Genomic DNA, 6,000 nt, shown 5'->3' on the forward strand with positions numbered 1-6,000 from the left:
TCAGTCCAGGACTAGCATTGTCACCATAAATGCGCTCAGTTGATTAAACTCTACTACTGCTCACTGCTGCACTTGAGGTGGCCTTGCTACTGTTTATGCTGATCTGGATGCCAAATGTCATCTTATGCCTAGTCCCTACTTTTAAGCACTTTGTAAGATAAATTGTGTTATTACCATCCTTAATACATTTCATGCTCGCCCAATTGCCAACCATATTGGGTGACAATATATTAAGTTTGCCTTTGCTACCTGGTTCAATAATTGTTTGCTTTGATACAGCACTACTATCAGGTACTAAGTAATACTTTTACTGAATTCCTGTGATATTGTACGTTTGCACACCCAACCTAATATGTCAGAGGGGTTAATAGTTCTTGAAAAGGTAAAGGCAAAGAAGCCATCCTATCCAGCGACTCCCACGGAGGTAGCTCAACACAAATAAATTTATAACTTATTAAAAGGTAATATAAAAATGCAGTTTTTGCAAAAATGTGTACCTTTTTATATGGAGCTGTCTTATGCAGTACTTTTTTGCAGCACTAGATGTCCTTAGGCTCAGTTCACATGTACATTTTTCTTGTTGTTCAACCCAGAAGGCTGAACAAAAAAACGTAGAGGTTGCTGTACTAACTAAGCAGTGTTAGTGCGGCGATCTTTGCCGCTGTGTCATACTGTTCTGACAGGGCGGCTGTCCCCCCACCAGAACACACTGATTAGCCATTGGCTGCCAGCGCTGATCAGATTCTGGCATTCCAGCATGTCTCTTTGACAAAAGCTGGTCTTTAGACCAGCTACTGTTGGAAGGACAACTGTATACACTGACCAAATGTCGGCCGGTTCTTGTTAAACTGGCTGATACCGGCTGATATTTGCCTCATGTACTTAGCTTAAGTCTTTTTGTCAGCACACTAACTGATTGATTTCTTGTGTTGCTTCTCCCTCCCTCTGTCTGAGCTCTGCTGTACAAGAAATGCAAGAAGTTGATACCTAGTCAAATTCAGGTTCTTACACTGCTTGCAATTAAAAGTACAGGGCTTGTTCACACCAGCAGCCACAAGATACGCACAGCTGCTGGTTTGCAGTGAGAAGAACAGCAGTCATATGATAGGAAGCTCCTAGTTGTACACAATGACCAGGAGCTGTCCATGACAGGTTAGGTGCTGTGCTGTGGAAAAAAAAATATAGAAAAGGCATTCCCCATGGATGCATTTGTGCAGCGGCTCGGCATTAAGGCTAGGTTCACACATATGCAGCTCTACATGCCGTGTTTTGCATTGGCACAGCAGTCCATTCATTTGAATGGGCTGTTGTGCCTCCTGAAATGCAGGAAAAATGTTCCTGCAGCAATTTAGAAATCGCAGCCTGCATGGGAACCACAAGTGCAGTGTGGGTGTGCGATTTTCAGTGTGTATGGCATACCATTAGGATTAATGGTACCAGCACATTTTTCTGTGCGGGTGGTTGCGGCTGCGGAAACAGGTTTGGACCCGCAGTGGGAACCACCCCCACAGATGTGAACCTAGCCTAAGACCCAGCCGCCGCATAAACAGTGCCTTGGAAATATATTCATACCCCTTGAAATTTTCCACATTTTGTCATGTTACAACCAAAAACGTAAATGTATTTTACTGGGATATTATGTGATCAAAATGGCGCATAATTATGAAGTGGAAGAAAAAGGATAAATGGTTTTCCAATTTTTTTTCAAATAAATATGTGAAAAGTGTGGCCTGCATTTGTATTCAGTCCCCTCAGTCAATACTAAAATCATCTTTCGCTGCAATTACAGCTGCAAGTCTTTTTGGATATGTCTCTACCAGCTTTGCACATCTAGAGAGGGACATTTCTGCCCATTCTTTTTTGTACAATAGCTCAAGCTCTGTCAGATTGGATGGAGAGCGTCTGTGAACAGCAATTTTCAAGTCCTGCCACAGATTCTCATTTGGATTTAGGCCTGGACTTTGACTGGGCCATTCTAACACATGAATATGCTTTGATCTAAGCCATTCCATTGTAACTCTGGCTGTATCTTTAGGGTTGAACCTCCGCCCCAGTCTCAAGTCTTTTGCTGACTCTAACAGGATTTCTTCTAATGCCCCGTACACACGTGCAGATTATCTGCAGACTTTTGTCTGCAGACTTACCTTTTCTATGTAGTGCAAGGGCCTGCCGGATTGCATACAAATTGAAAGTGTTTAGGTTTGACCTCATATTATATGGTTTTGGTAAGTCTGCAGACAAAAGTCTGCAGATAATCTGCATGTGTGTATGGGGCATAAGATTGCCCTGTATTTGGTTCCATCCATCTTCCCATCAACTCTGACCTGTTTCCCTGTCCCTGCTGAAGAAAAGCATCCCTACAACAGGATGCTGCCACCACCATGTTTCATGGCGGGGATGGTGTGTTCAGGGTGATGTTGCAGTGTTAGTTTTATGCGACACATAGCGTTTTGCTTTTAGGCCAAAAAGATAACGTTTGGTCTCATCTGACCAGAGCAATTTCTTCCTCATGTTGGCTGTGTCCCCCACATGGCTTCTCTCACACTGCAAATGGGACTTCTTATGGCTTGCTTTCAAAAATGGCTTTCTTCTTGCCCCTCTTCCATAAAGGGCAGATTTGTGGAGTGCACTACTAATAGTTGTCCTGTGGACAGATTCTCCCACCTGAGCTGTGGATCTCTGCATCTCCTCCAGAGTTACTATGGTTCTCTTGGCTGCTTCTCTGAATAATGCTCTCCTTGCCCGGCTTGTCAGTTTAGTTGAACAGCCATGTCTTGGTAGGTTTGCAGTTGTACCATATTGTTTCCATTTTTGGATAACGGATTGAACAGCGCTCCGTGAGATGTTCAAAGCTTGGGATATTTTTTTATAACCTAACCCTGCTTTAAACTTCTCTACAACTTTATCCCTGACCTTTCCTTTGTGTTCCTTGGCCTTCATGATGCTGTTTGTTCACTAAGGTTCTCTAACAAATCTCTGAGGGCTTCATAGAACAGCTGTATTTATACTTAGATTAAATTACACACAGGTGGACTCTTAATTAATTAGGTGACTTCTGAAGACAATTGGTTCCACTGGATTTTAGTTAGGGATATTAGAGTAAAAGGGGCTGAATGCAAATGCACGCCACCCTTTTCAGATATTTATTTGAAAAAAAAAATTTGAAAACCATTTATCAAAGTAAAATTTGAACTTATTTTTTGCTTGCTTGTTCTAAATCAGTAACTACTAAAGCATATGAATGAATGATCAGCATGGCAGCTTCCACATTCTGTTTGTTCAGTTTTCTTTAACCACTTAAGCCCCGGAGGATTTGGCTGCACAAAGACAGGGGGTATTTTACGATTCGGCACTGCGTGACTTTAACGGACAATTGCACGGTCGTGCAACGGTGTACCCAAATGAAATTTACGTCTTATTCCCGCAAACAGAGCTTTTTTTGGTGATATTTGATCACCTGTGCGATTTTTACTTTTCGCACTATAAACAAAAAAAGGCCGACAATTTTGAAAAAATAACAATATTTTTCACATTTTTTTATATGAAATTCCCCCCCAAAAAAAATGTAAAAATCAAAATTTTTTAACATGTTAGGCCAATTTGTTTTCTGCTACGTATGTTTGGTTAAAAAAAATCGCAATAAGCGTATTTTGATTGGTTTGCGCAAAAGTTATTGCGTTTACTAACTAAGGGAAAGATTTTTGTCATTTTTATTTTATTTTTTTTTTTAACGAGTAATGGCGGGGATTTTTTTGCGGGACTGCGACATTGCGGCGGACAGATCGGACCCTTGACTGACATTTTTTACACTTTTGGTGGTACCAGTGACATTACTACAGTAATCAGTGCTAAACATATGCACTGTTACTGTAAAAATGACACTGGCAGGGAAGGGGTTAACTTTATTGGAGATGCAGGGGTTAAATGTGTCCCTAGGGGCATGCTTCTAACTGTAAAGGGGTGTGGCTTTTCATGTAACCACAGAGACATACGATCCTACATAGCAGGATCGTATGATCTCTGCAGTTACACCAGGGAGAATGACAAGCGGCTTTGTTTACATCAGCCGCCTGCCTTTCTCCCTCTGCAGCGGACGATCGCGAGTGACCGGCGGACATCGGGTCCACCGGTAATACGCGCAGGGATGTGCAGGAATGAGCGGGGAATGGGAGCGCGCCTCCGGCGGCGCGCGATCGCCCGCTATTGGCTCGCGGGCGATTGACGTATATATACGTCACATTGCCCAGGAGGGGCTGACTGCCGCAGTAAATGTACTTGCGGCGGTCGACAAGGGGTTAACCACTTGCCCACTGCTCACTGTGCTGCTACTGCGGCAAAGTGTCTCGTTAACGTCTGGTGACGTAGACCTACATCACCAGACTCTCCCCTCTCTCGGCGGCTCGCTCCCGCTGTATTCAGACACAGCGGGAGTCGGGCCAGGGGAGGAGAGGCGGTGATCACCGCCGCTCTTCCCCGATCATCGGGGATCGAGTGAGGAAATCCGCCCGCTTGTGTAAACAAAGCGGGCGGATCTCCTCTGTGACAGACAGTGACAGATTACAAGATTCAGCATAGCTGAACCTGCGATCTGTGTCTGTGTCACACAACCCCCTCCCCCCACACACGTCAGTAAGCATGAGGCATACATTTAACCCCTTGATCACCAACAGTGTTAACCCCTTCCCTGTCAGTGTCATTATTACAGTAACAGTGCATATTTATAGCACTGATTACTGTAATAATGTCACTGGTACCCCCAAAAGTGTCAAAAATGTCAGTCAGGGGTCCGATCTGTCCGCCGCAATGTCGCAGTCCCGCAACAAAAATCGCAGATTGCCGCCATTACTAGTAAAATAAATAAACAATAAAAATGACAAATCTTTCCCGTAGTTAGTAAACGCAATAACTTTTGCGCAAACCAATCAAAATAAGCTTATTGTGATTTTTTTTTACCAAAAATATGTAGCAGAAAACAAATTGGCCTAAGATGTTAAAAAATTTTGATTTATACATTTTTTTGGGGAATGATATATATCAGAATGTAAAAAATACTGTTTTTTTTTTTCAAAATTGTTGCTCTTTTTTTCAAAAATTAAAAATCGCACAGGTGATCAAATACCACCAAAAGAAAGCTCTATTTGTGGGGGGAAAAGGACATAAATTTAATTTGGGTACAGCATTGCACGACCGCGAAATTGTCCGTTAAAATTAACGCAGTGCCGAATCGCAAAATATAGCCTGGTCAGGAATGGGGTAAAATCTTCCGGTCTTAAAGCAGTTAAAAATACACTCATTGAGAATTTTTTTGTCAAAGACATGTAGCTAAATACATTTTGGCCTAAATATATGACAAAAGATGAATATATTGGATATTTTTTAACTGTAAAAGTAGAAAATGTCAATTTTTTCGCAAAATTTTTGCTCTTTTTTTATTATTATCGCAAAAAATGAAAAGCTCAGAGGTGATCAAATACCACCAAAAGAAAGCTCTGTTTGTGGGAAAAAAGGACGTAAATTTTGTTTGGGTACAGGGTTGCATGACCGCGCAATTGTCAGTTAAATTTGAGCAGTGCCAAGTTTAAAAAGTGGCCTGGACGTTAAGCAGGAAAATCCTCCGGTGGTAAAGTGGTTAAATGGCATTCAGTTTTGGGTGGTGATAGAATTTAAAAAAAATTTGCTTCTCTAATTAATAATGCTGTTTCCTATCTTTATCTGCTACATTTTTATTTTCTGCTACCACATTCTCTGGACTTTCTGACCTTGAAATGATATTGTACATTTGGTCTTTCTCTGTGCAACACAAGGGTTAATTAAAACAATTATTTCAAAATGAGCTGTTCAAGATGGGCCAAATAAATTCATGCAAGAGAATGAAGTGTTCTTCTTTTCAAGTCTACAGGAGTTTATGGGATTATAAAATTAATATGTATCATTTATCTTACTGATTCATACATTTTAAAGCTACATTAGCCAATGCTCTTGGCTTGTGGGAAATGTTGA

Source organism: Pelophylax lessonae, assembly GCF_965119305.1.
Source record: "Pelophylax lessonae genome assembly, chromosome: 12".
Taxonomy (NCBI): Eukaryota; Metazoa; Chordata; class Amphibia; order Anura; family Ranidae; genus Pelophylax; species Pelophylax lessonae.